Source organism: Palaemon carinicauda, chromosome 22 (assembly GCF_036898095.1).
Source record: "Palaemon carinicauda isolate YSFRI2023 chromosome 22, ASM3689809v2, whole genome shotgun sequence".
Taxonomy (NCBI): Eukaryota; Metazoa; Arthropoda; class Malacostraca; order Decapoda; family Palaemonidae; genus Palaemon; species Palaemon carinicauda.
Window position 1 is genome coordinate 85,912,797 of NC_090746.1, and position 12,662 is coordinate 85,925,458.

At 34.6% G+C, this 12,662-nt stretch overlaps 1 protein-coding gene across 1 annotated transcript in view; it reads left to right on the forward strand.

The window, feature by feature from the left end:
• Positions 1-2,227: 2,227 nt before the first annotated feature.
• The window catches only part of LOC137616156 (uncharacterized), an 82,567-nt gene continuing 72,132 nt past the window's right edge, over positions 2,228-12,662 (forward strand). The window contains exon 1 of the mRNA XM_068345821.1: positions 2,228-2,730. The gene's annotated coding sequence lies outside the window, so the exon portion shown is untranslated. The remainder of the gene's footprint in view (positions 2,731-12,662) is intronic.

The following is a 12,662-nucleotide window of genomic DNA, read 5'->3' on the forward strand; positions in this document are numbered from 1 at the left end:
TAGGAGGACTCAGGATCAAAGTTTGACTATTTAAAAGGAATCTTGAGAGTGTAGGAGGCGATATAGAAGCAGGAGCTGTTGAGAAAGGCGTGCTATTGAAAATAGCACATATAGTGAGGAAAGTGAGGAATATCAAAGGAAGCTGGGGTACAACTCACAACCCCAAAACTATAAACCACCAGCTGGTGAAGACTGTAAATAATAATAATAATAATAATAATAATAATAATAATAATAATAATAATAATAATAATAATAATAATAATAATAATAATAATAATAATAATAATAAAAGTAATCAGAGATTTGTGACCTCCGCCAAAGATTAATAGAGTTGTTCATAGCCTACGATCTATCTGTGGTGAAAATTCGTCAATTTGTTTTGACGCTATCTTTAAAATGCAAATCCAGATCTAGAATACGTATCCGGATCCGGTTCATCTCCAAAATTTAATGGGGTCGTCCATGACCTATGACCTGTCTGTGGTGAAAATTTCGTCAAAATCTGTAGCGTAGTTTTGACGTAATCCTGTCCACATACAAATGAATAAATTAATAAACCGACATGAAACCATAACCTCCTTGGCGGAGGTAATAATAATAATAATAATAATAATAATAATAATAATAATAATAATAATAATAATAATAATGCATTATTATAGATGATTACTGCCTCAGTGGCGTTAATTTTGTGTATTACCTACTCGATGGTTCTGACAAGCTTTTCCTCAGCAGTAAAGCACACGGCCAGTAACTGATATTCTCATTCTCCAAGAGAAAAAAAACATAAAAACTTATGTATATGCATTATATTTCTTTAAGCACTTGTACAATTGCACACAAATTTATTTTAAACAAAATTTGATTTACAAATAGTCCTAAATCACTTTGTCAAAGGAAGCAATAGATTGCTAAAACTAAGAAGAAAATACCTCTAGTCTTCATTTCAGATAGTATAGTAGACTGCATCATATCAAATAAGTTAAGGTAGTAGGTTGGCCAATGCACCAGCCACCCGTTAAGATACTACCACTACAGAGTTACTGGGTCCTATGACTGTTGAAATAGTGTTACATTGGATCCCTCTGTGGTTACATATAATTTATTCTTTGCCCACACATACAATGAATAGTCTGGCACATTCTTTCCACATTCTCCTGTCCTCATACACCTAACAACACAGATAACCAAAATATTCTTCTTCACTAAAGGGGTTTACTACATTGTAATTGTTCAGTGGCTATTTTCCACATGGTAAGGGCAGAAGGCTCTTTATCTATGGTAAGCAGCTCTTCTGGGAGGACATTCCAAAATAAAACCATTGTTCTCTAGTCGTGGGTAGCGCCATAGGCTCTGTACCATGGTATTCCACTATCTTGGGGTTAGAGTTCCCTTGTTTAAGGGTACACTAAGGCACACTTTTCTATCTGTTTCCTTATTTCTTTTTCTCATTGGGCTATTTTCCCAGTTGGAGACCTTAATAAGGCTTGAAATCTAGTTTATCAGTGTTTAAGCGATTTTTTATATTATATGATTTGTCTACATGAAAGCATGGTAAAGGTGATTGCAGGAAATTTTTCCAAGGCCATTAAAGATAAAGGAAATGGAAGCAAGGGAAATTTTGCAAATACAGGCAATGATATCAAGTTGTCTTCAAATTAAGAAGTGAATACATCAAGAAATGAACTCCTGAGTTCTATCTCCTAAGAAGCACAGATGTCTGTAATATATGGCAATCATGTAATTAATTTGGTTGTTGGTTTTTGCCTGGGATATCTTTTTTTAGGCCATTTTTTTGATGGACAAGTGTTTGAAGGCAATGGTCCCTACAGCAGCGTTAGGAACCTCTCATCTAATTAGTAATCTAATCAGTTATCAGTTGTCGGCCCCATTTATAAAGTTAATAAATCAAAGTGCATTCGTTATTAGGCGTCGGGTTGAATGTGGAAATGAAATGATACTTTCATTGGGTTTAAAAGATACTTTTAGAGAAGATTATCAAGATTGAAAATCTTTAGATAAAACAGTTAATTTGCTGATAAATTGCCAGCGCGAGAGACGATAACATAAACAATGAGAGAGAGAGAGAGAGAGAGAGAGAGAGAGAGAGAGAGAGAGAGAGAGAGAGAGAGAGGCATAGATCAATAAAGGCTCTACAGGTGAGCAGTAAGGAAGCGGGATGTGAGGTGTTTCTGGCAGGTGGCACTACGGTGCCAAAGAGGAAGGTGCAGTGTTTCTGTTTCTCCCTGTCCTTCAATAACTGTTTTTTTTTAAGGGAGACTTAAAACTTATGATTTGATTGTATACCGATAGCAGAAATTATATTGTGTAGCCTCTGATGCATGAAAATGTAAGAAAATATCCCGGTAGATTTAAGCAATTTGAAATCAATTCGTAACGAGTCAAAATATCCGATCATTTGTAGTGTTTAGAAAATCCTGATTGGATCAAGGTGCCTCGTGAAAAACGTTTTCATGAAACTCGACATTTGACGAGTGGCTTATTTTGGTGTGACTTTGCATGTAAACTATTCATGTCAGAGAATGATCTAATACTATGAGAAATTTACGGTCAAATTAAAAACATTTTGATGATTACTCTAGGCACCATGACTGGAATTGGGCTGTGAAATTCTCATCCAAACTTGACCTTTGGAAGTGGAAAATAGATAGATAAGTGTTTCCACCGTGAAACTGGAGACAAACTATAGACTCATTCGCTAATAAGGTAAACATTGATGCGTGTTCAATCCCTTCCTTCGTTTGTGTTCGTCGCACATCCAATGTTGATGTTGTGTCCTTTTTGTCGCTTTACAGGTCCATTTTCGATCCATCAGACTGCGTAAAATTGATTGGATTGATAACAATTCCTATACCCTGTTACTGCCTCTCTTTTTCCATGTCAATTCACAACCAGTAAATTGATTTGCCACACTGCTGACCTTTCAACCTATGCTACAAAACCTTAAAGGACTTTATCAATGTGTGTATCCTTGTGTACAAAGAATGGCATGATTCGATGGGCATGAAATTTACGTGTATCAATTTCTTCATTGTCTCTTTGAAGCTTCTTCCAGTGGACTGTCAATCCTTAGAGTTTGGTTGCAATTCGTATCAGTTATAAATTTCTAAGATAATAATTCATCAGTTATAGATTTCTAAGACTAATGTCCGGTAGTAATTCAGCAACTGTAGATGGGAAAGATTCTTTCTTAGAAATTTGGAGCATTTTTCTGCAATAAAACACTTTCCGGCGTCACTTGAATTCTATAGCTCACTAATAATTTTTCTAATCATAAATGATTATTTTTCTTACCTATAACAATTAATGTTGAGGTATTACTACATACAATCTGTTTGTACAATAAGAATTTTGACGTTGATTCACTTGATCCTTTTAAAACACACGCAAATAAAAATTTAAGTTTAAATTTAAGACGAGTTTTATAAGTCTTTTGAAATAAAAATGAAGATTTTATAATATGATTTTTTTAGTTGTTCGCTTGAACTAGTTTATACCTAATATCTGATGAAAAAGTAAAGCCCCATTTACCATCAAGATTACGATACCTAATATCTGATGAAAAATTAAAGCCCCATTTACCATCAAGATTACGATACTTAATATCTGATGAAAAATTAAAGCCCCATTTACCATCAAGATTACGATACCTAACATCTGATGAAAAATTAAAGCCCTATTTACCAGCAAGATCACGATACCTAATATCTGATGAAAAAGTAAAGCCCCATTTACCATCAAGATTATGAACGCAAATTAAAATTTGGGATATAACGAAAAAAAAGAACTTTTAGCGGCTTTACCATTCTGTTAGTTATATTTATTAACTATCACAGCAAAAGCAAATATATTAAAACCCATTCAGTATAAAGTATTTTCCACTTCATCTCCAATTTCAATTCTCAGCTCTTCCTTTGTCTATAAGTTTATGTTGAAAATTTCCCTACGGATCACTGCTAGTAGCCACAGATGCTTGGAATTAGTGCATTTTGAAGTGATGCAGATATTGTCACCAGCTGGAAGTGGAGGTGAGGAGGATAAAGAAGAACTTTATGCTTGTGGAAAAGGGAAAACGTTATCGCTAAGAGTAAGATTAATTCATTTGATAACAAGGCTTGCATAACGTCAGATGTGTTAGATATAACAACATTTTGTCACGACTTTTTATTCTGCAGAGAACAATGCATTTTCAAGGTTGAACAACCACCGAGATGAATAATTTATTGAAGGGGTTATTCCCATTTTATTTAATTTCTGATTATAAAAACAAACACCTCAAAAAGACAATAAAAGCAAAAACGTACAGTAGCTTTGAAGGGGACTTTTCAGTTTTAGTTCCACAAACAATGTTGTGAAAAAAAAAACAAAAAAAAACCGTAATTTTAATCTATGTCACACGCAGCGGTCGACCTTTTTCAAAACCTTTAAAAATGGCATGAGATTCTCTGTAGTAAAATTTAGCGTAACAACACCTGAATGGCCTTTAAAAGGTGATACAGCCCAACGAATTTCAATGAAACCGAATGAAAATCAAAGCAGAACCGCAATAAAATGTACTTACTGCAATAACCTGTGAGATGCGACGTAAGTAAAACTGGTTAAAAAGAAAAGGATCTTGCTCCTATTAATTATATGGAAATCCCCCTGTACCTGTTATTGGCCTGAAGGAATAAAAGTTGTTATATATTTTTCCTATTAATGAAGCTCTTTCCATTCATTGATTAATGAAGGTAGATGGCTGACAATAAAGGTTGAATTAGATGCACGCGAGTACAAAAAAAAAAAAAAAAAAAAAAAAAAAAAAAAAGAGGTTTGTAGTCAAACAAAAGGACTGAAAACACAATGAGATTATGTTTGACTGAAATGTCCTAATCCTCCACACAGGTCTCGCTCGGCCTGCTGAAAATATCGAATTCCTGCCAACAAGATTCCACATGAAATGACTGGCCGTGACTTCGATTCCAGGCATTGTCTTACATCCTTTCGGTTTTGTTTCTGTAACATTGGTGCATCTCTGTGACGGAGGGGAATAACTGAGCTTCAAGAATTATAAATGAGAGAGAGAGAGAGAGAGAGAGAGAGAGAGAGAGAGAGAGAGAGAGAGAGAGAGAGAGAGAGAGAGAGAGAGAGAGATCATGAATTCGGTTTGGCAAATGGGATAAATTGATAGTACCCAGGTTTTATTTGGTAAGGCCACTGCCAATTCTAAGAGTGAGTGACCTTGATTTAAAAAAAAAACGAGTCTTCAAGGAATGCTATTTGCCGTTTTCATCTGTTTTCATCAAACGATAGGCTACTCACCAATAAAAGGTAGGAACTCTTTGCCTGATAAAGAATCTTACCATTACTTAATTAGTCTTTAGAACAGCTGTTACTAATATATCCACACACAAACACACACACATTATATATATATATATATATATATATATATATATATATATTTATATATATATATATATATATATATATATATATATATATATATATATATATATATACATATGAGTTTGCTTTAAAGGATGAAAATTGAAATTTTATAAACAAGTGATATAATTTACAGTGGATTACTATAAAATAGTATGCAATAAAGATAAAAGAAATAACTTTGCCAATAAAATTATGAAACACCTAAGCCAGTACCCAAAGTAACAACAGTAGGAGAAGTAGAAAAAGTATTAAAAGGCACGAAAAGAGGCAAAGCAGCAGGAGAAGATGGCCTAATAATTGGTTTAATAATAGATGGAGGAGAATTCATAGTAGTAAAATGGCTGAACTTGACACCAAATGTCTGCAAGAATGCTCTATACCCAGAACTCAGAAAAACTTTATCATTTTACTAATTCACAAAAAGGGAGACACAAAAAGCTTAAAACATTAACGTCAAATAAGTTTACTTTCAGTAATAAATAGAATATTTACAAAGATCATATTAGGCCAAATAGAAGGAGAGCTAAAATTTAATCAACCAAGAGAGCAGGCAGGCTTTAGAAGTGAGCATTCAACAACTGACCATATTAATGTATTTAACCAGCTAATAGAAAAATCAACAGAATATGACAAAACACTACCTAATGCATTTATAGACTACGAGAAAGCTTTTGATTTTGTCAAAACTTCAGCCCTTTAAAGATGAGCAATAAATGAATCTTATGTTAGAACACTTGATATTTATACAAGTACAGAAAATCTAAAACTACATTTAGTGAAAAAATTTCCATCGAGAAAGGAGTTAGACAGGGAGACCCAATCTCTCCTAAATTATTTACAACATGCTTAAAATTTATTAAAAAATTTAGATTGGGAAAATGTATTATTTGATATTAATGGGTAATATCTTAACAACTTAGTAAGGCAGACAATTTTAGAATCAGGCAGAATGGAACATGAAAATATCAACTCAGGAGGTCTGAGAACGAAAAATGTTACTTTTTTTTTATGACAGAGATGTCTATTTAACATCTCTGTAAGCCCAGTAAGTTAATTATAGACTACTTCATCTTAATGAATTCGTGAGCTTATCAATAAATCATAAATGACTTTAACTTCTTGAATTCGGGAGCTTATTAACAATTATTCATGGATTCGTGAGGTGATTAACGGAGAGGTTCATTTAACAATTCTTTCAGATTTACTTTATATCAACAGGAAAGCTTCTCAACGTTAATCTTAATGGGAAACACTTCTTTTCCCGGTCACGCAAGAAGGGAGGGGGTGGGGCACATTTAACAATTACAGTACATACAAGAGTACATATACTGTAAGTTAAAACCGGTAGGACCATCTGATTAAATATATACATACATATATATATATATATATATATATATATATACTGTATATATATATATATATATATATATATATATATATATATATATACAGTATATATATATATATATATATATATATATATATATATATATATATATATATATATATACAGTATATATATATATATATATATATGTATATATATATACATATATATATATATATACATACATACATACATATATATATATATATGTATGTATGTATGTATATATATGTATATATATATACTGTATATATATATATATATATATATATATATATACTGTATATATATATATATATATATATATATATATATATATATATATATACTGTATATATATATATATATATATATATATGTATATATATATACATATATATACATACATACATATATATATATATATATATATATATATATATATGTATATATAAAAGGTTCCTAGTTTCTGATGCAAAAGTTAATACTGGTAGGACCATCTGATTAAATACTTTCCTTTTTGGAGATAGTGCCATTTTATTTTAATAATCTCATGTTAAAAATATATCACAGTGTTGTTATCTAGACTCTCTGGTGTGAAGCAAACCCGTCAGTGACGACACTGTCATGACAGTAAATCGAGCATAGCTCGTGACCAACGACCCTTTCCAGCTGTCGGATTTTATTCAGCTTGCCTGAGTGGGGCTATGACCCCTCCCCACCCCGCGCAGGATATGGGTGATGGCGGCCACGAGTAAACGTCTCCTGGCATTTGTGCTGAACTAATCAAAATCCTCAGTACCTTCCTGACTCCCTTTTGCGTTGACTCGGGGGAGGGGGGGGGGGGTGAAGAAGGAGTTAGAAGAGGCTGTGTCATGGGTTTACATGGCCCCATCTCTGTCAGCCATAGGGTAGTTTCTCAAGAGGTCATTGGCCATTACTCCCTGACCTCTTTAACTTCACTTTACATGTCAATGTGACATAAGTTAGTTCGTTTGCAAATTCTCGGGAGATAATGTTCAATGACAATGCAGAGACAACAAATAAGGGTTATGGACGAACTTCTAGATTTTTCATGAATATGTGTACTTAGGACAGTCAGTATTTCTCTAGGACACGAGACCGAAATCAAAAGAAATTTTGGTAAACAAAATGAGATTATTAAAATAAAATGCCGCTTTCTTTAAAAAAAGAAAGTATTCAATCAGATGGTCCTTCCAGCATTAACTTATGCATCAGAAACTAGGAGCCCTATATATATATATATATATATATATATATATATATATATATATATATATATACATATATATACATATATATATATACACATATATATATACATATATATATACATATATACATATATATACAGATATACAGTGTATATATATATATATATATATATATATATATATATATATATATATATATATATATATTCATATATTCATATCTATCCAGATGATCCTACCGGTTTTAACTTATACAACGTAAATTTGGGGCCTTACTAAAGCCTTATAAAAAGCCAGTTACAACTTAAAGAGCTATGGGAAGAATAAGATGGGAATAACACTATTAGACAGAAAATGAACAACATGGATACGAGAGCAAACTGAAGTTGAGAATATTCTAACAACATATAACAAAAGGAAATGGATATGGGCAGGGCATGTAATGAGAATGACTGATGGACATTAAGAATAACGAGTCCTTAGAGATTGCAAAAAAGCAAGGGAAGGAAGAGAAGATGATGAATTGAAGAACTAGGAAAATTTGCAGGTATAGACTGGCATAGAAAGACCATCAACCGACATGAGTGGAAGGTATAATGCACGTGTATTTCATACACTCATATACACTGTAATGCTATTGCTCTTTCTTTTTCTCTCTCTCGCTCTCTCCTGCACTGATAATAGAAAAAACTATTTAAGCTTGCCATTGCATGTTTCACGTCGTTAAAGTTTTATGCCATTGTTATCCTCAACCGTTTGTATATAAGCTTGTTTTGTCGTTTGAATAAAGTCAGTCATGTCCAGCTCGTATTTCAGTGAAGACCCTTATCAGCTTGCCACATTGGTGACCCCGGAGGGACACGAACACCTAGCCTTCTGATATGTTTAGATATCTGTAATCCCCACAAGGGCACAGAAAGCCATCCTTCTTCAGGATGATGTGTAGGGGTGACGACCATGGGATTGAGGCCTTTTGGCAAATTCCCATTTCCTCCATTTCGGAATGTTCGTTTAGCGGGTGCTAAACAATCCGGGTCCAGACAACTGAATCTGGCAAACACCGAGGGCCCTGTTGTCTTGATATGGTGGTAAATATCATGCTCGGTGGGAACCACAGGTGTTTGGCGAAGTTCTGGTCAGAGAACTTCCGGGTAAGACGTGAGGAGGTGGGAATAGGCATCTGTGGATGCGCTGATGTGGAGTGCGAGGTCAGAGGTAGGTTGAAGAGGTGTTAACGAGTATGAGTCTGTATTGGCTAAATGTCGATATGCCACATTAACCAGGAGGTGGAAATGGGTGAGGATATCAGCACTGTTCATTTGCACTATTACATCGGCAACGAGAAACTTCCTATAGTATTTGGCGCTCCCAAACGATAGTGCAAGTGTCTGAGTAGGTATCAGCTGTTCAGATCTTCTCACACCCTTGATCATCAAAGCATTGCAAGAATTCTTGGGCAGGGTCCCGTTCAAGAAGTGGCATACTGCAAGACAAAGAATGCCCTATCAACTGCTGCTGTTCTCACTTTTCCCATGCCACATGCCCTTCTTTTCTCCACTGATACCAGTAATGACACTATTGGTGCAGTACTTGAGCAGATGGTCAACGGGTTGCCTGCCAATTAGCTTTCTTCAGTAGAAAACTGTCCATGGCGGAATCTCGCTATTCTATCTTCGACTGCGAATTACTGGCGGTGAATTTAGCTGAATGTCACTTTCGCCACTTCTTAGAGGGTACGCCCTTTGTCGTTCACATGGACCATATACCCCTGGTGCATGCCTTCGCTTAACAGTTTGGCGTTTGGTCCGCCCGTCAATGCTGACATCTCTCCGCCGAGGCTGAATAAAACTGCACCCTCCAACACATCCCTGGGAAAGTTAATCCCGTTGCCTATTCCCTGATAAGGAAAACATTGGCTGCCATTCAACTGGGATTGGATTACAACACCTTGGCAGAACGTCAACGAAAATATCCATGATACCAAGCCTGCAGGACATCCTGCACATCCCTCCATTGGGAAGACGTCACTCTTGACGACAAAAATGCCACCCCCTCTGTGACTTCAGTACTGGTAGGCCAGGGCCGTGGATACCTGCGTCATATGCCAACAGACGTTTGATTTAATTCATGGGCTCTAACATCCCTCGTGCCAATCTACTGCACAGCTATTGAAGACGAAGTTCATTTGAAGTGGCATTACTAACGATACTAAGGATTGGGTCTGCACCCATACTTCGTACCAAACTTTAAAAGTACATTAATACAACATCACACCGTTTTGCCCACACTCACATCAACATATTAAGCCCCCTACCCTACCCACATCACAAGGATACCATTACCTGTTTACCATCAGTGACCTCTCGACTCATTGGCCTGGAGCCATCCATGTAAACTGCAATATCTGCCTCATGTACATCCGCATTATTCTCAGGGTAAATAGCAAGATTTGGTATCCCTGAGCATATTACTTCTGGTAGGGGTACCATTTTCACCTCTCAATTGTGGTAATCATTAGTGAATCTCCTGGGCATCACCCTACATCAAACGACTGCCTAAAACCCCGCAACCCATGGAAGGGTTGAAAATTTTCATCGCATCCTTAAAGCAGCTTTGATGTCTCGCTGCAATGAATCCAACTGGTTTCCTCAGGGTCCTCCTTAGTTTAATGACCACTCCTCAGAATGCCCGGAATGTCTCAGTAGTTGAAATGGTGTATGGAAACCTGTTAGTCATCCCTGCTGAATTTTTATGTCTACAACCTCCTCCAACAATCTGCAGCGCCTACGTAGCATTCTAGGGAGATTCACTCCCTGCCAACATACTTACAAGCCCCCAGCAAAGTAACGAATATTGAAAGATCTATAAACTACAACACATGTCTTTGTGCACACCGACAGTTGTATATATACACGAGCCCTTTCCTCGTTATCCGTCGCAGTCTTTCTTAACATTTGTGGCAAAAAAGACTGGGTCTCCATTGATAGCCTAAAACCTGCATAGTTCCTGCAAGATGACCTGCCTACAGTTCGCCTCTTTAAGGCAAGGCGCCCTATTTCACATGTATGTCTATTTTAAGGGGGAACCATGGAAAACATGTGTATTTCATACATGCTCATATACTGTAGTGCTATTGCTCTTTTTTCTGTGATAATAGTAAAAACTTTTTAAACTTCTCATTGCATGTTTTATCACTTAAAGTTTCATGCCATTTTCCTCCTCAACCTTTTGTATATAAGCTTGTTATGTCGTTTGAATAAAGTTAGTTATGTCCAGCTCGTCTTTCTGTTATGACCCTTATCGGCCTTCCACAAAGGACAAGTCTGAGGCCTTTGTTCTCAAGTGGACTAGTTATGGCAGAGGATGATATATATATATATATATATATATATATATATATATATATATATATATATGTATATATATATGTATATATACATATATATATATATATATATATATATATATATATATAAATATATATATATATATATATATATATATATATATATATATATATATATATTTACAATCGCGAGAAAAATATAGTTAAAATGTTATCATGTATTGATCTAAAGCTAACCTGAATCTTTGAATTTTTGGGCAATTTTTTAGCTTTTCCCTAAAACTATAATTTCCTTGGACGAACATAAGAGGTTCCTCACATGATATTGAAATAGACACTTATGGGCGCACAGAATATTGCGTTCATGAGGTTGACCGTGCAGACCACCCTTAGTAAGCCTGTACAATCAAGCAAATTTACTCTTGTTGCAAGCACCAAAAGCTATCAGAAATGTCATTAAATATACAGTTTAAGGGGATTTAAATATCTTTAAAGGTTTATACATTTGAAACCAAATTCTATATGTAAAAATCATGGTATAAAGTTATCCATTGGTTTTAAAGGTCGAAAATTTCTCTTCATTTGCATGGACGACCCAAAAGATCTTCCTAATAACTTTTGAATAATGTTAACTTATTCTTTATTTTATTTTATTTTTTCTTCACGCAGGAGCTACAGCATCAGTTAAAATGTGATCACCGATTCTCAAAAAAAAAAGAAAAAAAAAAAAACCGCTGACTATATTTCGATAACTGAAATTCCTGGGAATTATTAATCGAGTCCGGTAGACATAAACTATTGACATTCAGAGTCAAATAATTTTGATTAAAAACTTCTGCAATTCCTAATATTCACGGCATAAGATAAGGACGAAAAAGAACTTCAAACCCAGAGGTTAGAATGGAAGTAATATTAAAAAAAAAAAAAAAAAAAAAACATGTTACAAACAAAAAGCTTTTAAAGAATTTACAAAATAACTGTTTGAAAAACATGAATACTTTAGAATGCATAACCAACATGTGACGCTTTCATTTATACTGACAGACTGTTTTGGAAAATATTTCCTCATATTTTCATACCAAATAACTGTTGTGCATTCATACGCGCGTTGTCATTTAGATGCGTTATTACATATACATACACTTCACTTTTTAAATGGATATTTATGGAAGACGAGTGATATTTGTACTCATGCAACAACCATGCTACAGAAAACAGTCTTCAAAGTTGTCTTTGTCTTTTGCTTTTGAAGATATTC